Raw genomic sequence first — 21543 nt, 5'->3', positions numbered from 1 at the left:
TGGAGCTGGAAAGAAGCGCCGAGATCACTTAGTCCCACCCTCCCATCTTTACAGATGGGGAAAGATGCAGAGACATTAAGTGACTATCTGACATCTCCATCAAGGGAAGGCAGAAGAGAGGCAGAAAAGAAAATGATGGTAGGAGGGAGAGGAAAATACAAGATGCAAGATGCTTTAAAGGCATCCCAGTTGCCAGTACTCACAAATTATGTCCACGGCTTTGAAAGAGCTGGGAGGTGTGCACCTAGAAGGATAGATGGTATCTCTGAGAAATTACAGACCATGGAAGAAGTGTCCAGATACTTGAGGTGAGCGAATCACAGCCAATTTTTTTTAATGGCCAAAGCAAACTCTACAAAACTACAGGTCAATAAGTTTGGTGTTCATTTCCAGCAAAATTCTCTGAATGTAATGGTAGAGGTGACTAGAGATCAATAAGAGTCAGTGACAAATATTAAGTATGGGAAAGAGAGTTACAAAAATGTAATTGCCAACAAGAGCCTTTTCTCTTGGTGGAGCAGCCACATTGGGCTGACTGTAGCTTCGGAAGAGTAACTACTCTTTGTGCCCTTAGGAAGTGTTTGAGGCAGACACCAGATGGAGGAAACAGTGACTTGTGTGTCCTGGGAAGTCTTTCAACTAGGGGAACTTGGTGAGGAGGCATTTTCTGACAGAACAGAAGTAGGATATGGCACCCCAATCTTGAGAGACAAGGACCAGGAGAAACCTGCGGGATCACTGAAACTCAAGCATCAGAGCAGATGAGAGAGGAGAGACAACCAGAAGAAGGCTGTGCTGGCCAGGAGGCCAGACAAGTCATCTTAGCCTGGGAGGTTGGCCAGCCCAAGAGTGTGACAAGAAAGTTCTGTGATCTTAAAGTCATGCAGCTAAGAGTGGAGCCACTTGGATTCATTCATTTATTCAATACATATTTATTGAATACCAGATGCCTTAGGGATTGTGCTGGGATTAGAAATTAAATATAGTTCCTGCTTTAAGATCTCATTGAGGAAATAAACGATGTCTGGGCTAAATCCTGAATAACACAAAGGACTTCACTTGGAAAACCAAAACCAAAACCAAAACAATACAAACAGGTACAGAGAAAAATGGCACTATGGTCAATTAGAGCAAAGGTTTTGGGTCAACCAACTAAGGCTGGGGGCCTTAGAAAGTTGGGAGGATAGGGACAAGAAGAGCGTCAAATAGAGAGTTGTATTTTGAGAGGTGTTTGTAGAAGGCAATGCATGTCGGGAGCAGAAGAAAATGTTCCCTAGTTCAGCCACTATAGCATCCCAGATTGAGCCTTGTCCAGTTTAGAGCAGCATGTCAAAGGGAAAGCACAATGGATCAAGAGAAGTTTGTAAGAATGTTGGGCCCCACAGCATTTTCTCACTGGGGAAATGCAGAGTACAGACATGACAACCAAAGCTACCATTAGCTACCAGAGATCCATTCTCATGGATCTTCCTGGGAAAGAGTCTGGGTGTGGGGCTAAGGGAGATGGAAGCCTCAAGAAAGAACCCTAGATTTCTAGCTTGAGCAAGTAGGTAAATAATGGTGCTCTATGTTGATGTGTCATAGTCACAAAATTGCAGCAACAGTAGGCAAGAAAGGCTTGTAATTAAAAGTGGGTATTAATTAAGTGAAGACCAAGTCTGTCATTATGAAATCCTAGAGACATGACATCTCAAAAGGATGATCAGTTTAACAAGAATAAGAGTTAAACCCAAGGAAAGAGAAGGTTCGGCTCTAAAGCACTTTCTTCACTATTCCTGGCTAGAATGAATACCACTGGTGAGGGAGGAAGGATTGCAGTTAAATGAGAATCGCATGGGTGTTATACTGTTGTAATTAGTTACCTTCTGCCTGAGTTAGCTGCTGACAAACCTTTATGCGCGGGGACTACCTGTACTCCTGTCTGAAGGCCAGGCTCCATTCTTCTGTCTCAGGTAGAGCCTTGTAGGCTGAGCTAGATCACTGGTTCTGTCTTCCTTCCAGGCAAAACAAGGACAGATCTGGGATATGATTAGACTGGCGCCTTGTCTAGCTGAGCCCATTTTGAGGTTACCTCACTGCATAGCAGCTGACACTTAAGTTGGGGTACCTCTTAAGGTAGAGCTGCAGATTTGTCTGTTCCCTGGGAATGGAAATGTATTGTTTCCATGTCTTTTTCTTACTCTAGCCTGTAAACTCTGTGAAAGAAGGGGAAGTGGTCCTTACCTAGCAGCACGTTGGGGTTTAACACAAGAAAGAGTTTTCTGCCACGGGAGCTAGCCTTAAATGAGAGGGTCTGCCGATTACCCTGGACTCCATATCTGGAAAACTTCAAACTGAAGCATCAGCCACCACTGGAAGTATGCTGAAGGGATTCTGGCATGTCCAATATGGCAGCCAATAGTCACAGGTGGCTATTGAACACTTGAAATGCACTAGTCCAAACTGAGAAGGGCTGTAAAGTGTAAAATACACACCAGATGTTGAAGATTTGGTATGACAAAAGGAGTGTAAAATAGCTCTATAATAACTGTTTTGGACATGTGTTGAAATTATATTTTGCATATATTTGGTTAAATATAATATATTATAAAATTAATTTTACTTTTTTAAATGAGGCTACTAAAAATTTAAAATTAAATATGTGGTTAACATTATATTTCTGTTGGACAGAGCTGCTCTAAACTAAGGTCAAGCAGCCCCACTGTCCTGACATCAGGTTGGGCTTAGGGATTCTGTTCTTGATTTGACTGTTTCCCACATAGAGAAGAAAGTCTCATTAATTGAGAACATCTTCCCATTTATTATGATTCAGTGGCATTTTCCATAATTAATAAATACACTGAAATGCAACCCAACCCCCAGAAAAAAAATTGTTTTCTCTCTTCACTGTTATGAACGGTTCTGGTGGTGTCAACTTTTGTTGTTGTTGTTCAAAAAAAGGAATACATAATTTAATCTAAAATACTGGCATTTGAACAAAACATCCAAAAGGACATACTCTAGAAACTTTTGTGTTTGTTCAGGGTGCAGGTCAATGAGGATGATATCCTTTATCAGAGGAGTTAAGATAGAATTTAGTTATAAATGTTACCAGTCCACAAATAATACATAATTGTAATATAACTACCTTTAAATCAAATGATGGAATAAGCAGAGCCCTGGAGACTCTTAATTGAATGGGGTGTGGTGGGAACAATGGATTACTTATTTGTAGTGGTAAAACTTTTCTGGGCAGGTTTGTAACAGCACTTGAGGAAAGAAATTCAAATTTATGCCTATTCACAACTGTGGAGACAGAGCATGTTGCTAAAGTTCGAGAGGCTTCTTGGAGTCCAGCAAGAGGTCAACACGTGCACACTGAGGCCGAGGGCCGCATTTACGATACCAGTACACAAACAGAAAGCCATACTCTCCCTTCCAAGAAACGGAATCTGAACAAGGAATATTCTGGCCTGTAAAGGAATGAGCTTTCTCGGCCAACTCACAGGTATGAGGACAGCTGAAACTTCAGAAGGTTTTCAAGAGATTTGCCACATATTTATTTTACAGGATTTAAAAAATCAATACCAATTAAGCACTGCCTTATTCTAGTCCGCACCCCAGCTAATCACAGTGTGGTTCCCCGGGACCAGCAGGGTGAGCCTCACCGTCACCGGGGGAACTTGTTAGAAATGCAGAACCTCAGGCCCACCTTGGCCCACTGGAATCAAAATCTGCATTTTAACAAGACCCCCCTGGTGATCTGAATGCAGTGGTTTTGAAAAGCCAAGCTCTTCCTTTGTAGAAACAGGCTTCTCGGTCACAGCTGCTTTCTTTCTGTCTGGAAAACCCCATGGAAGGTGACCTCCCCCTTCTTACTCTGCTTATGAAAAGAGCACCAGCGAGTTAGGGATCCTGGCTGGAGGTAGCTTCCAACCCGTCGCTGGTCAATTAATGCAGCTTTTAGCCACAATTATTGGACATCACTGCTCCCCGGATGCTTCTGGCGTCTGTGAACACAGTTTTTACACTGTCCTTTCAACAGCACAGGTTTTCTCCCAGAAGTACCTGTTTTCTTTCCTTTTGCATCAATTCGATTTTCACCGGAATGGAAAAGCTTTGAATTATCAGTTTTTCTAAAGCGAACCACTACTGCCTTTTTTTTTTTTTTTTTTTTTAAGGGGAAGGGACTTGCCACTCAACTGCCCATAATTGCAGCGAGGACTGTGGCTGGCCTGGGGACTATTATTCAGCAGTGCTATTACCTTCCACAAGCAAAGTTTATAGAGTTGGGCCTCAGACACGTGGGAGAAAAAAAGAGTCCAGAATGAGACAGAACTCTGGGGAAAGAAAATAATTTTTAAAAACGAATAGAGTGGTCAACATAGCACGGTGGTTAAGTGTCTAGGCTCTGGGCTCATATATCTATAACTAGGTATAAATCCTGGCCCATCCCTGATGACATCAGGCCAGTCCCTCAACTTCTCGGCAACTTGGGCTCCTCATTTGTACCTTGGGGACAGTAGTAGTACCACCCTGTCAAGTGGTCAGGATGTGAAATGATCCATGCAAAGCAATCAGTACAGCGTCCAGCCATAGCAAATTCTCAGTAATGTTTAGTGTTGGCTGTTATTAATCATCCTTAGTTTTATTACTTATCAACATATACCATTCAGTTTCTGAGTTATAGGACACGAGGCCAAACTTCAGTGGTGTCTAACTCAATAGGTAGCTGAGAACGTAATAAAACAGCTTCTTTCAAACATGCTAAAATGTCCAGTGGCTCTCCTTGTCTTTAGACCAGGAGGAAAACGATTCTGACTTCTTAGCAATCTAACAAAATCCTACCATTGCAATGGTCACGTACACAGCCTCATCGTGACAAGGTGCACTGCCGAACCTCGAGCAGCCCAGGGTTGACTAATTAACTTCTCAAGGCTTTCAAGGGGTCTCCTGGGTGTTTTACAGGGTCCACCAAGCCAAAGAAGGCTGGAGAAGAGGAAATAGGATTAACTTCTTGATTGGAAGGGTGATTAAACACTGGGAACGGGATACCCAGGGAGGCTGCAGGATTTCCTTCTCTAGGGAACATTTAAACAGGAGACACAACTGTCTGGCCTGCATGATGTGGGTCTTCTGCCTGGGAGCAGGGGATTGAAACGAGTCAACTCAAAAAGAAAAATTACATTTTGATGTTAGTGTTTTTACAAAATAGGTAGAAGTAATTTCCTTTCCAATTTATAGGAAAATACACTCCTGACTGTGCACCCCCCACCCGCCATTGCCTAGATTCCTAACTCCCCTCCTTGACCCCTCTGACTGTACTTAGCATGGCTGTGATTTATTTGTTGCCATGCCTGTGTCTTCTCTACTAGACGACATGTTCCCTGAGGCTGGGACACTGTCTCTGCATAGGCACACACAGACACCTGGTGCAGAAGTCGAGGACGGTGGACATTTAATTGCACAGACGGGAAGGCATTTAAAAAAAACCTTTGACATTCTCCCACACACAACTTTGAGGTAGCTCATTCATTTATTCATTTATTCAATATTTATTGAGTTGAGCTATGACAAATGAATTAAAAAAATATTTTTTCCAATGCCTCCTATGCACAAAGTAAACCTTTCCCCAAAGAACCCATGGTAGAGCGAGAGGTACAAAATGCATTTTTTTTTTTTTTAACCTCCAAGAGGGCTAGCAGTTTCAGACTGAAAGAAGTATCCACTCCAGGTTGAAAACAATATCCTGCAATTCTTTGCCTCTCTTACAGAATTAGAGTAGCTTCTTAAAAACCCCATGGGTTCTGCCTACTCTAACTCAGAGCTATGCAACGCGTAGAAAAATAAAATATGCCTGGCTACCTGGGATGAACGTTTTAGATGAATATCCCTCAATATAACACTTTTCTAGTCTGTTTTCCATCTTGGCAGCTTTTATTCCAAAGGAACATCCCTGAGGCCACTGCGTGGCTGCATGGTGTGTGAGAGGGGTGGGTTCCCCTACTTCAGGAGGCCTGCTTTGTTAAAATGCTCTCTTGGTAAACAGAAAGGCCACAATCTATCAGGATTGCAGTTCAGCATGCAAGTGACTGGCCTATAAACATAATTTTTTAACAGCTTTTCTTCAGCAACTCTGACTGTTTAATTAATCTTCAGCCATTAACCATTCATTTAAAATGCCACTTACGAAATCTTAATTTTGCACATTATCAGCTGGTTCACAAATAGCTAAACCATGAGCAGAAGCATAATGATCTCTCTCTCCCTGTTCTTAGAGCTCACCAAGCTTATAGCCAATTTTGGCTTCTTAATTAACCATATGCATATAAGCACTTAAATTAAATGACAGGGTTTTTTGTTTTGTTTTTTTTTAAAGAATTAATGTGCAGTGAAATGTTAACACTGACATCATTCTGCCTTTTGAAGCGCCCGAAAGCAGTGTCTGGCCAGGCCCCGACTACTCTGAATGCCCAAAGGTGATACAGGTGTGAGAACCTTCCCATTTCAGTTTAGTTCTCCTTATTGACTACACCCTTGCAATGATATTTTGCATCCATTGTTCAAATTCTCCAACTTTTATGTTTTAAGAAAAATAAGAGATGTCATCCCCAAGACATGCTTTAGCATGGGGCATTCAGAAGCAACAAATCCAGCAGCACATCCTTTTTCAGTGGTTGACCCCAATTAGGTGAGTCAGTTCAAACCAAATAAGAGGGCAGGGAAGGATATTCAGGGCAAAAAAATAATTGTCAGCTGATGCTGAAATGACTTTTTCTCTAACTAGGCCTCTGATTATTAGAGCCCACAGAGAAATTACTTGCAATTTTACAGGTGTCAGTCAGGGTGAGGGACCAAGTTAAAAACTGGGTGCAGAATTGTTCAGGATAGTTCATCACAATACATGGAAGGCTTTGACCCGTGAGCCAGTGCCTGGTTCCTATCTGAGATTTGATGGCTAGCCCCCATCATAACCACCTCCAAACTTCAGGGACTAGACTATGAGTCTGTAACTGATTTGATTGGTGGCAGTAACAGACATTACATTTTGGAGAATTATGGTAATCTTGGGCATTTTTCTTTTTCTAGTATTCAAATACAGAGATTCCACGGACAGGCATAAATAAGGAATCACAAATGAGAATTATGTTGCATCATCTACTAAAACTCCATGCTCCTGGAATGAGGAAAATTGTTAAGAGTGTTCATTAAAAATGTTTCACAACACTGTGGGAGTGAAAATGGGAAAAATAGCAGACCGTTTTCTGAATCACAATGTGAACTGAGGTACAACACCTCTGAATTCATTAGACACGTAGTGTAGGTGACACATCGGTGGTTACGAGCCTCATTTTAGTTATATTATACCTGTGCAAATTACTGAAGCTGGTTTTGACTGAGAATTCATGTGCAGGTGTCAAAAAAAAAACATTGACTGTAATTAGAAACAGAAATGTACTGATTGACGAAAGAACTTAGAACCAAACAGGCGCATAAACAATTTCAGTCTCAGCAAACTTGGCATTTTGTAATCCTGTTAGCAATTCAGTTTTTAATCCAAGTAAGTACTTAAAATACAAGCATATCTTGACTCTGCAATTTCTGAGGCTGGATTCCAAGAGAATGACAGTTTATCCTCCTAGAAGACCTTTCAGGCTGCAAGGAATCATGAGAGCTTTCCAAAGACTAATGTATAAAATCCGCTAAGCTACATCCATTCTGTGATTCCTTCACTGACTCATTGAACAATCATGTCTTGGGTACCTACTCTGTGCTAAGCTCTGGGAATGCAATTCTTTCAGGTCGGTCTTGCTCACAAAAAGGTATAGTCCCATTAGGCAGATGTAGTAGTCACCCCCAGAGTTTAGTTTTGATTTTAGTATGTTCACTTCAAAAACTCCCTGAGCAATTTTCCTTTGAGTTAAGGAACCAAAGGTGACTGGCAAATTGTGGAAAGAAGGACGACACCTTAACCTAGTGACTTAACCTGGTATGGAAGCTAACAGCATCACTGCCCCAGGCAGCTTGTTAGAAATGTCAATTTCAGTGCTCTGTCTCAGACCTACTAAATCAGAAACTCTGTGGTTCAACAAGTCTTCCAGGTGATTCCACAAGCTCAAGTTTGAGAACCATTACCTTGGATGCTTCAAAGTTGATCTTTAGCTGCAGAAGCATACATGTATCAGATTAATAAGGCATCTCATAGCCCTGAGAGTGAGTGATATGTGGGAAATGGGTTAGGTCTCTGGGAGTGAGGACGCATGTCCCTGAATAAGCTGAGAGTGATGGGCACCCTCAGATGTGGTGGAAAAAATGGAAACATTTTCTATGTTGTGATCTGTGCTAGGGCATACCTCTTGGTCCAACGAAGGAAAGGTACCATGCAGACTGATGAATGCATCGGATTACTAAACCTCTTTGTTCTCTACCTGGTGTCAGTAAGAGGAACTTCTTTCACTTCTTCACATAAGCCAAGCTCCTTTCCACATCAGGATTTTCTCCCCCTGCTGCTCTTTTGTCTGAAATGCCTTTCATTCCCCTTTTACCACCAAACTCCTCTTAACTACTCACTCTTCTTGTCTCAACTTAAATGTCACTTTCTCAGTTAATCCTTTCTTGATCCTTCACAATGTCAAATATGTTTATAGCACACTGTGCCTCTCCTTAGTAGTACTTATAATTAAGGAGTGGTTATAATTAAGTATTTAATATTTGTCTCTGCCAGTCTATCTTAAGTTCCATGACAGTAAGGACTTCCTTCGTCCAAATCTTACTCAATAAATATTTGTTGAATGAATGGGGATTTTTCTCTTTTTTTTTAGAAACTGTTTATTTCCCATCAACCTTAGTTCCATTTTGTTTGCCTTTGTGGAAGAGCAGCTTAAGACCACTCGGTAGTTGCTCCTATCCATTCAGTGGCCTGAGCAGCAGGAGCTGCGGACCAGTCTTCAGTGGCCCGCTGAGCGCTCCAGTCCTTAGGAGGGAACTGCTGAAGAGGCACGGAGGGCCCCTGCTTGCCTTCAGACCAGTCTGCGACCTCAGGTTGAATAGCAGTGTATCTAGGAGCTGGAGCCGTCCATTCACGCTGAAATTCCTCCTTGGTCACAGCATTTTCAGCAGCAGCCTGCTCTTCCTTTTCAATCTCTTCGGGACCCTGTAGAAGTACAGATCAGGCATGACCTCCCATGGGTGCTCACGGGAAATGGTGCCACGCATGCGCAGAACTTCCCTGGCTAGCATCTACCACAGCAGACCCACTGAGTGAGCTCCTTTGTTGCAAGGCATGGCGATGTCCCTGTGGCGCAGGGGAGAGTCTGTGTTACATGGAGCGGTGGTAGGCAGGTTAATGTAAGATGCCTCTGTGAGAGGCTGGTGATCAGCCCTGGGATCAGTAGCCACCAGAAGTCTCGGCTCCCAGATCTCTGCCTTGATCGGGTTAGTGAAGCTTCCAGCAATAGGAGTGGTTCAGGTAGCAGCAGCGAACTTCAGCACAGCTCGCTGGCCAGTATTCCTGGACGATATGACACTGACATCAGCTGACTTTTCAATGGCAACAATGGCACGAGCTGCCAGCAGAAGCTTCTCCCAGGTTCTCTTCAGATTTATGATGTAGATACCATCGCTTTTCCTTTTGTAGATGTACTGTTCGATTTGGAAGTCAAGGCGGGTACCACCTAAGTGGGTTCCTGCTGCAAGGAATTTGAGGACATCCTCCTCCTTCATTTGCAGGGGATCAAGAACTCTGGACATTGTGAAAGTTTCCCTTTAAGTTACGATGGGAATGCAAAACAACACCGTAGGGACCCCTCCCCAGGTAGTGCAGAAAAGCTGAGTGGGGATTATTAAACAGTAAATTTTATGGAACTCACATGAGTGTTAAAGAATCATGTTTCCTAAGCCCTGGCCTGGGAGCTAAACTGGTTCAGGACACATCATCAGTGGTTCCTGGATTCCCCTTTTCTTATATTTTTAGATATTTCTATTCTCTACTTTTTCACCTGACTGATCTAGTGAAAGAGAGGGCATCTTAACCAATAGTGGTAGAAAAATAAGAAAAAAATGACTAAAATTTGAGCACTCAATTTGAGGCCATGCTGCAGGCATGACACACATTAACTCTTCAAGTGTCCAATTGTCCTATGAGACATGGAATCATTTTCACCCTAGAGGTGAAGAGAGGCTCAAAGATGTTAACATACTATGGCCAAGGACCACAGAGTGGTAGAATTAAGACATACACCTAGGATTTATACCCAACTTCAAATTCTATGCTTTGAAAACATGAGGAGAAAGATAATAATTTCAAGAGAAGTAATAGACAGTTAAATACTGCTCAAGAGGCAACACAATATATGTAAAATGTCTTAATACTGAGCATATATTAGGTGTTAAATAAATACTATTATGAGCTACCATCACCATCGTCATCACTGTCATCATCCTTAGTCTTGAAAATCCTCATAAATATTTTGCTTCTAGAGCCTAAAACTCACATCTGAACAGACTCTGGGCATACTTTATTTGAAATAGCTAAGTTTGGAGAAATTCTCTCAGAAAAAAAATGACCCAAAAGGAAATTTATGAATTGAGCCTCTTCAAAACCGCATGTAGACTCAAATGATCTGAAAATTGCTACTGAGGTCTACTGTTTTACATTTCTTGTTTTCCAGTGAATTAGTTTTGAGACTCGGAAATCACATACACTTGTGAAAGTCGTTTTCCAGACTCAAGACTGGAATTAAGCACACATAAGCCTTTTGGTACTATAATGTCCCAAATTTCTAGGACACTTAGATCTAGTTCTGCTTCTTTTTCTTGGCATTTCTTAGTTTTCACTCACATAAGTACCCAGATAAGCCAGTTTTTAATATGCTTGCCAGCTTTCACCAACACTGGCCTCACTGCTGAAAGAACAAGGCAGGAACAAAGCTGCAGCAGGGAGAAGCTGTGGTAGGAGTGGAGCGCTGCCCGATTAGCTATTCTTTGTGGAAGAACACCAAGGCATGAATTGCAGGAGAAAACAAACCTCTCCTCCCTCTTGCTAAATGTGGTCACCCAAATGGTGAGGATGGCCTACAGGGTCTCTGAGTGAGAGCATGGGAGGAGAGAGAACCTTTGGAAATGCTACCGAGGTAAAGGTTCGTGAGACCAATGCTCAAGAGCAGACAGTGACTGCTCTTCTGTGGGGCATCAACAAGAAAGACCAACATGACAAAAACTGAATGCTAATGACCAGTCTCTTCTCCAAAATCAGTATATATTTAAATTTAAATCTAAAATCATTTATGAGTGCCTACTACATACCAGGCCCCATACAAGTGGCTTTCATATATATTAGTTCTTGTAGCCCATTAACAACAAAGTCTATTGACTATACATTTACCTTACCATAACATTAATTCTTAGCATTAAAAATGGATAAGGGAGTTCTATTTTTGGTAATGGTGGGAGACTCTGCCATATTCTCACTTTCATGAGTAGAACAGGAATAGCTGGACAGAGATGAGAGGGAAAAAAAACAAACAAAACAAAAAAACCCCAAAACCTGCTTGGAGACTTTGGAGAACTAAAGGAGCCAGAACTTGAGGGACCAAGAATGATTCTGAAAAGTAGATAAGCACATTGAATTGAGCCTAATATTCTGTGGCACTTTTGTCTGCAAGTCTTTTGCTAATTCATAAATGGTACAGAACCAGATGCTAAAAAAAAAATGAGCAGACTTAAAGGCTAAGAGACTTGGAGACTGAGAAGAGATTTTGACATTCTCATAGGATTGGCAAGACAGAAATTAGAGTCCATGGTCTGCTAAGAAAGAAGGGTCTGAGTAAACAACTCAGATTTACAGTTAGGAATACAAAAAAGCTACATTCCAGGAGTAAGGATAAACTATAAATAGGCTATCTCTTATAACAACTACAACCCAGCTTCTAGTCATCTAACTCTAATACTGGAATAAATCAATACGACCCTAATCTGCTTGTCAGAAAGCAAAGTAAATCCTCTGGAAAAAGATAACATCAGCCTGAGTTTATTTCTATAATTTTCAAGTACTATGTCTAGCATTCAATCAATGCATACCAGGAGATAGGACCAAAGGACTGAAAACAAAGTGGAAATCAAACAATTTAAATAGACTCAGAGCTAATCCAGATATTTACATTATTAGACATGGTTCTCAAAATAACTGTAATTAATATGTTCAAGAAAAGATGTGAAGATGGAGAATTTCATCATAGAAGTATAATCTCAGGTAAATCAAATGGACACACTAAAACTGAAAATCACCATAACTAAAATTAGGAGCTCAATAAATGGGTTTAATAGAAGACTGGATGCAGCTGAAGGCAAGGTTAGTACACTGGAAGACAAAGCATTCAAAAATAACCCAACTGAATTACAGGTTAAATGAAGAAGAAGAAGAAGAAAAGAAGAAGAAGGAGGAGGAGGAGAAGAAAGCAAGAAACAGGTCCCTGTACAAAAAGATCTAATATTTTTGCATCGAGTACCAAAAGAAAAGAGAGAAAATGGGACAGAAACAATATTTGAAGGGATATTGGCTGAGAATTTTCCAAAATTGATGAAAAACAGATTTAAGAAGCTCTACAAACCCTTACCCAGTTTTAAACACAGCAACACATACATATATGCACACACATAGGCACATTGCACTGAAACTGCTGAAAACCAAAGACAGAAAAAATTTTAAAGCAACTGATGATAAAAAGTATCTTCAAAGGAATAGCTAACAACAGACTTTGGTGAAAACACTGAAAGCCAGAAAATAAGGGAATGATATTTTTAAAATATTAAAAGAAGAAAACGATCTGATAACTATGTACCCAGAGAAAATATTCTCAAAAAGATAAAGATAAAATAAAAAAAATTTACAAAGAAATAAAAATGGAGAGGATTTGCTACATTACAAGAAACACTAGGGAAATTATAAAGGATAAAAGGAATAATATTCCAGACAGAAACAAAGATATTCAGAAAGAAATAAAGAAAAATAGAAACAGTTAAAATAAACAAATAGTGGGGCACCTGGGTGGCTCAGTAGGTTGAGAGTCTGACTCTTGGTTTCGGTTCAGGTCATGATCTCAGGGTCATGAGACTGACTGAGCTCCATGTCGGGCTCCGCACTCAGCTTGGACTTCGCTCGAGATTCTTTCCCTCTCCCTCCCCTTCTGCTCCTCCCTCTGCTCTCTCTCTCAAATAAATAAATAAATAAAATCTTAAAAAAATAGTTACCATATAAAACAATAATTATAGTATACTTTACAGCTCAAAACATATGTATATTTAAAATATATGAAAACATAGCCTAAAAAGTAGGAGGGATTAAATGTAACGTATTCCAAGTTTTATGTATTATTTAGGAAATGATAAAAGTACTAATTTATTTTGAAATACAATAAATCAGGAATGTATATTATAATCTTTTGAGTAATAAAGGTACCTAAAAGGAGAATATAAGATTCCATAACAAACTCAGAGGTAAAAAAAAAAAAAAATTGAATCATACAAAATTCTTGATTAATACACTTTAAAAAGAAGAAAGGAGAGAAAAATAAACATAGAATGGGTGGAAAAGTAGAAAATGGAGAATAAGTTAGAGGTTTAAACCAAATTATATCTGCAGTATCATTAAATATAAACAGACTAAATACTACAATTAAAACACAGATTGTTTGACTGGATATCAAAACAAAACCAAATTTAATTATAGGTCTCTTATAAAAGACACACTTTAAATATAAGGATCCAGAAATGTTGAAAGTAAAGAGATGAAAAATATATATTAATTAAAAATTAAGCAAAAGAAAGATGGTATAGCTATAACAATATCAGACAGTAGACTTTGAAGCACTAGTCATTACTAGGGAATAAAGTAAGATGAGTCATGATGATAAAAGGGTCAATCCCACAGGAATTCATGACATTCCTAAATTTTGTGAACCTAATAACAAGCTGCAAAATATATAAAGCCAAAATTGACAAGACTAAAAGGAGAAATTAATAAATCCACAATCATAGGAAGCTATTTTAACTTTAACTAAAATGGGATAAAACTATAAGTCGGGCACCTGGGTGGCTCAGATGGTTAAGCGTCTGCCTTCGGCTCAGGTCATGATCTCAGGGTCCTGGGATCGAGTGCCACATTGGGCTCCCTGCTCCTCGGGAGCCTGCTTCTCCCTCTGCCTCTCTCTCTCTCTCTCTCTGTCTGTCATGAATAAATAAATAAAATCTTTGGAAAAAAAAAACAAAACTATAAGTCAACAACAGAAAGATAATAGGAAAGTCTCCCATCATTTGGAAATGAAACAACACACTTGTAAATAGTTCATGGATCAAAGAAGTCTCAAGGAAAATTAAAAAACAAACAAACATTGAACTGAATGAAATGCAAGCACAACATACCAAATATATAGGATACAGCTAAAGCAGAGCAGGAGGGAAATTTATAGCATTAAATGCTTTCATTAGAAAAAAAGAAAGGCCCAAATATAAAATCTAAACTCCTACTTTAAGAAACAAAACAAAACAAAACAAAAAACCCAACAAAGCAAGCAGAAGAAAGGAAATAATAAAGAACAGAAATCAATAAAATTGGAGACAGAAAAACAGAGAAAATTAATAAAACAAAGTAGCTTGGTTTTTGAAAAAATCAATAAAACTGACAAAGCTCCAACAAGACTGACAAAGTAAAAAAAAAGAAGAGACAAATTACAAATATCAGGAATGAAACAGAGAATGATATTACAACAGACTCTGCAGTTCAATAAGAGAACATCTTATCAAGAGAACAATAAGGAAATGCTATTAACAACTCCACACATAAATTTGACAACTTAAATGAACCAACTCCTAGAAAAGTGAAAGCTACCACAATTCACACAATAGTAGAGGAATAGTCTATAGGAATAATCAATTATTAAGGGCATCAAATTTATAATTAAAAACGTCCCAAAAAAGATATCTCTAAGCCTAGATGGTTTCTCTGGAGAATTCTACCAAATGTTTAAAGAAGAAGTAACACTAGTTATATACAATTTCTTCCAGAAAAAGAAGAGGTGACACTTCCCTTCACATTCAATGAAGCCAGTGAACCGTGGTACCAAAGCCAATGACAGTACAAAACAAAAGAAAACAAAATGAAACTACTGGCCAATATCTCTCATGAATGTAGATGCAAAAAAAAAAAATTTTTTTTTAAGATTTTATTTATTTATTTGACAGAGAGAGATAGAGAGGGAACACAAGCAGGGGGGATTGGGAGAGGGAGAAGCAGGCCTCCCACTGAGCATGGAGCCCGATTGGGGGGCTTGATCCGAGGACCCTGGGATCATGATCTGAGCCGAAGGCAGACACTTAATGACTGAGCCACCCAGGCACCCACCCCAATTTTTTTAAAGACTTTTATTTATTTATTTGCCAGAGAGAGAGTGAGAGCAAGAGCGAGCACAAGCAGTGGGGAGCATTAGGCAGAGGGAGGATCAGGCTCCCTGCTGAGCAAGGAGCCCAATGCGGGACTCAATTCCAGGACCCTGGGATCATGACCTGAGCCGAAGGCAGACGCTTAACTGACTAAGCCACCCAGGTGTCCCAGATGCAAAAATTCGTATCAAAATATTAGCAAATGAAATTAAGATATGAAAAGAACTATATGCCATGACCAAATAGGTTTTATGCCAGGATGCAAGGCTGGTTCAATGGCTGAAAAGCCATAAATGTAATCCAACATGTTAACAGGCTAGAAGAGAGCAATCACATGATCATATCAGTTGAAGCAGAAAAATCATTTGATAAGGCTCAACATACATTTATGATAAAAACCCTTAGAAAACTAGAAATTAGGACAGTTTCCTCAATTTGATAAATACATCTACAGAAAAACCTATGGCCAACATCATACTCAATGGGGGAAAGACCAAATGCTTTTCTCTTAAGATCAAGAACAAGTCAAGAATATTTGCTCTCACCTTTGCTGTTCAACATAGTACTGGAAATTCTAGCCAGTGCCATAAGGCAAGAAAAGGAAATAAAAGGCCTAACAGAAAAAGAATAAACAAAGCTTCTCTTCACACAGAAATCTGTAGATGATTATTTATAGCAGCTCTATTTGTAATAGCCCCAAACCAGAAACAACTAATATGTCACTCAATGGGTAAATGATTGAATCCACACCATGAAATATTACTCAGCAATAAATAGGAATGAACTATTGATACCTACAATGGCTTGGGTGGATCTCAAGGTCATCATGTTGTGTGAAAAAAGCCGATCTCACTGGTCACATAGTTACCCATTTACTTGATTCCATTTAGGGAGTATTCTAGAAATAACAGGATTACAGAGATGGAAAACAGATGAGTGGTTGCCAGGGATTGGGGATGGAGGAAAGAAAGATGTGTATAAGGGGATAGCTTGAGGAATACCTTTGTGGTGATGAAATAGTTCTGTATCTTGATTGCAGCAGTGGTCACATGTGTGATAAAATTGGCATAGAACTATACACACCTGTACCAATGTCAAATTATTGGTTTTCATGTTGTACTATAATTATATTGATGCAGCTATGGAGAAAACCTTGTGAAGAGTACAAGGATTTCTCTGTACTATATTTGCAACTTCTTGTGACTTTATAAAAAGTTCAAAATAAAGAGTTAAAAATAATTTTAACTATATAAAATAGGACCATATATAATAACTATAAGCATAGGGTTATGAAAAAAGGAAAAAAAATACATGAAGTCATGTTGGCAAGAAACGTTCCACCAAATTAAAAAAAAATCTACTAAATGGAGAAGAACATTTTAGAATTTTCTACCCAACTTCAATTCATTCCTAGGTGATTAATAGTAATCTTAATGTTAGGATGATATAAAATACATAGATACTAACATAGATAATATTAACTTAAATGATGCTTAACTGACAGATGCTTTTTGTATTTATATGTACACAGTATGCTGTATATATATATACTTATATATATATATATATACATATACATATACATACACACAGTTAAATTCTTCTAACAGTCTTATGTAGGCACTATGCTTATGCTCACTTTAGAGGTGAGGAAACTAAGCCAGTGGGAAGGTGGGAAAATCAGTAGAGAAAGTGGCATAAGAATATCCAGTCAGGCTTTGCTCTAAGGACGGGTATGGCTCAGGCCCAGACCACCTACTGACCCTGATATAGAAAATCCACCGCATTTGCATTGAAGAGAGTATTCCTCCTAGCTTTGTGCTCAGAGATCTTAGCGATTTGGAAAGTGAGGAGCTGAGTAATGGCCAAGTTTGAGGGAATCCAGAGTGCTTGCTCAGGATTAATTAAAAGTCTGTGTAAGATTATGTCTCTTGAATTCTATTTCTGGATGGGTTTATATCAATCCTCAGTCAGCTCTCCGGAGGGGAGGGTATTCCACAGCATATAAATATTAAAACATCTCTTTAAGATGTTGGATATTAATGAGTACTAACATTCAAACTATTTGTTACTGCCCTTTCTCATCCCACTGATTATTTATTGTTTGAAAAGATAAATATAGGAAAGCAATTGACCTAACAATGGCCTATTCCTGATTACACATTGCATTAAATATAGAACTTATAAAGAGGGCACTTTGGAATCTGTCTTTAACATCGGCAAAGACTGTGTAATGAAAAGGTATGTGGCTTAGCCTAATAGATTAATGCAAACCACAGGTCACAAGAGGCCTGGAGTAAGTGTGGTAGATCAACACAAATCTAGCACTACTACAGAGAAGTTGGTCAAAACCCAAGGATTCTGATATGTCCTTGTACCTCCATAGTCTTGAGTAAGGTGCTTTGCACATGATAGGCATCTACTATTCTTTTAATGGAATGAATGAACGAATGAATGAATGAGGGACAGTAGGATGTCTGGCAGGTAAGGAGCAACACGCATGCTTTTTGCACATGTTTAGTGGCTTCCACCGTTTTCTACTGTAATCTATAGTGACAAATGCATTTTGCATCATGTCCCAGTACTCAGCTACATGTATACCTTTTGTAGATATGCACATATGTATGTTTTACATACACATAGAATCTTATTGAAAATTATTAAATAATTCTTATTATAATCTAGGTAATGATCTTTTCTACCTTATTTTCTTAAAAAAATGTTGATTAAGCTCACTACACTGTTTTCAAGATGTACTTATAGGTTACAACCTGCAGTTTGAAAAAAAACCTAGCATAGGTGGAAGCTCACACATGGGTTTTGGAGTCATATCTGGGTTGGAATCCTGGCTCTGATCACTTATTACTTGTGGCACCATAGGCAAGTTTCTTAATTTTTCTGAGCTTCCAGTTTCTCATAGGTTATCTACATTTGTCACCCTGGAAGCTGACAACTTAGGCAGACACAAGTTTAGCATAATCCCAAGAGTAGGGCTCTCAGAAGATGGAAAAGAAAAAAAAATAATGAGAACATCGAGTTTTAATAGATACCTACTCTACAGGATTTCTTTTGCCTCTCTAAAGCCCCATTTCAAGGGTTCCCTGCTGCTCTTGAGCTAGACACCAATTATTTTATCTTAGATGATATGGCCTTTAAGAATATGGCTTTTGTTGACCTTCATTTCTTGCCTACAGCTGGCTTAATTTATGTACCATACTCCAGATCTTCTGATATATGCAATTACTACCCTAAATGCACCATGTTTTCTCTTTGGGTCTTTGCACATGCTCTTCTGCCTGCACAATTGATTTCTGCTTGTTCTTTAGGTCAGAATATATATTCCTTCAAAGAGCCTTGTTTGACCACCCAGATCTGCATTCAGTGCCCTGTCAGGAGCTCCTACAGCATCTTTGGCTTACCCTTATTACAGCATGCCACCATTAATATTCCAAAATATCAGCAGTATCCCTCAGGAGGACAGAAGACTGTATTCAGTTCTATTCTCTTTGTGTTATTTATATGTCTAAAGAAATTCTGCACACTTCCTCCCACCTCCTCTTTGTAAACTGGATAAGTTGGATAAATATACCTTAAGGATCAGGTCATTTGTTTGAAAAACAGTCCAGTCAGTTCTTAAATGACAGCTTTAGGAAATCAGAGTAATCCTTTGGCAAGCACTCCTCAAACATGTCCACTTACTACCAGTAGGGCTGAAGATGGCAAGGGGGTGGAGGTCTTGCAGATGGATGGTCACTAAGTACCAACCCTCCTTGTCTAGCTCATGTATAATAGAGGAGAAGGTTATCTACATTTGTCACCCTGGAAGCTGACAACTTAGGCAGACACAAGTCTAGCATAATCCCAAGAGTAGGGCTCTCAGAAGATGGAAAAGAAAAAAATTAATGAGAACATCAAGTTTTAAAGAGTGGGGATGGAAGAAAGTAGAGTTAATGGTATATCAGTTATTATTAGCACTTATCTGGTCATAGAGATGGTTTCATTAAGAGATTTCTCATTATTGTTTAAAAGTCACTTAAAAATTGATGGTAATATGTTCTAAGAAAAAAAAAAAACTGATTGCTTTGTTCAACTGATGAATTTTAACTCTCTATGGAAATGGCATTTATCACTGGGATTCCCAAACTGAAATGAGATCACGTTGGCTCTGTTTGTAGAAACTAAAAACACATCTCCAAGTCATCACTGTTAAACTTCCTACACACAGCCTAGCAAAACTGTGAGTCAGACGTGAGAGCAGAAAGCCATTAAACTGAAGTAGAAATAAAAGGAACAATCACTAGAGAGAGAGTGGGGACACATACCAACAGAGGCATGAACAGTGAATGACAGAGTCGTGCCTCAATGAGGTGCCAAATCTCTGAAATCAAGAAACTAGGTATCAATTATCCTGCATTGCCCAAATAGCACAAGATATTTTCACACCCAGCTGTTCACACAGCTAGGTGGCTAGGAAGCTTTCCTATTAACACTTTTTCTATCCTTCATCACCCTTATCTTAGAATTTTCCAAAACATACTTTTCAGTGGTCATTAAAACTAAGAATGTATGTCCTCCACCTGCTTTACTTAAGTGATATTAGAAGTTACTCAGACTGAAATATTTCTGTCTCAGCTATGAAACAGGGTCTACATAATAAGGATAGCCTCCCACAGGAAGTTAATAATATATTTGAACAGAGTGCTATGTAGCATTAATCTATAACTTTTGCATTATTAATGGAAGTGAAAACAAAAGAAGACAAGTCATCTAGAGGTAATCTATTTGTGGTGGATGCCATAGGATGGCTCCCTACAAGCTGCTTGCAACTCCTTTCTCCCTTGTCTTTGTTTAGTGAAGATGAAATACTATTTCTCAATACCCTCTTGTACCTAGAAGAGACTTTTAAATATAGTTTTTGCCAGGGAGAAGTTGTTAGGGTCTTCTGTGAGATTTTTTTCAAAGGGATGGACTTGACTGGCGTATTTATCCCTTTCTCCTTGGAAAGTGGACCCAAAGCCTAGAGTTGCAACAGGTTTCTTGGAATCATGATGTAACATGAAAAAACAGTCTAACTACTGGGGAAAGCAGAGGAGAAAAATGAAAAGAGGTCACTTAATGAGGCCCAAACCACCTAAATTCTTAAAAGGGTGAGACAAATGTATCGGTTGGGATTTTGGTTGTTTACAGCCAAATAGGGTATGATTTGACACACTACTGTTAATGACAGCTCTTCTGGGACTCACAGAAAATTGGGCTAGTTCATCCTATGGACTGTGCATGAGCTCGAGCCTGAACCAAATGGAGATTCAAGGGGCAGGAAGACAGCGTTAGTTCTGATGACAAGTTTAGGGACATCTAATGAGGTAGGAATGGTTTTTAACAAGCAATCGACAGAGTAGGTAAATGTGTAATAACTGTGCTTTTCACATATATAGATGATATGATTGATATAAAAGAATCTGAACTGTTTTCTAGTTTTCATGCCTTTTAAACCCTCATTTTCTTTTCTGTTTCTACCTTCTAATTCTTATGATTGAAATATACCAGCAAGAGTTTGGGCTAGAATTAGGAATTAACCATCAACTATGTGACCATGAAACAGAATCTAACAGGTTCCCAAACCCATGATTTTAAGGGTCAGCAGCTAAATATAATCAATAGCCTTCCCAAATAGTTGTATTTAGTTCAGTAACTTTCTTAATACTTAGCCCAATAATATATAATATTGTCCAATAATACATAGTCTAATGACCTTCCTAAATTGTTACAGTCAATATTTATTGAACCAGGCACTGGGATAATTTCATTTATTCTACAAACAATCCATAGGAAATAGGGTATACTCTTGTCCCCATTTTACAGTGAGGAAACTGAGGCTTCGAAAAATTAATATATTTGAGCCAACTACTTAGAAAGAGTAATCCACAGTCTCTGGTCTTTCCCAAATTAAATGCATATGCAATTTCATAATTTTTATAATATGTCTTTTATATACCTCTATTCTAATGGAACACATTATACTGTAATTATTTGTTTATGAGGTAGTTTTCTCTGTTAGACTGAGAAAACTCTGTCCTGAGTTCTGAGATGTGGGGCAGGATTGGGGTTAATTAAGGAAGGGCTCACTAA

The 21543-nt window shown here is 39.0% G+C and overlaps 1 protein-coding gene and 1 pseudogene across 4 annotated transcripts in view; both read right to left on the bottom strand.

Annotated features, from left to right (window-relative positions):
* Nucleotides 1-21543, bottom strand: part of PARD3B (par-3 family cell polarity regulator beta) — a 996466-nt gene that overhangs the window by 124372 nt on the left and 850551 nt on the right. The window lies entirely within an intron of this gene.
* On the bottom strand, nucleotides 8861-9729 carry LOC110592374 (annotated as a pseudogene).

The sequence above is a fragment of the Neomonachus schauinslandi genome, chromosome 3 (assembly GCF_002201575.2).
Source record: "Neomonachus schauinslandi chromosome 3, ASM220157v2, whole genome shotgun sequence".
Taxonomy (NCBI): Eukaryota; Metazoa; Chordata; class Mammalia; order Carnivora; family Phocidae; genus Neomonachus; species Neomonachus schauinslandi.
Note: the sequence above shows the minus strand (reverse complement) of the source record. Positions and strands in the feature narration are given on the sequence as shown.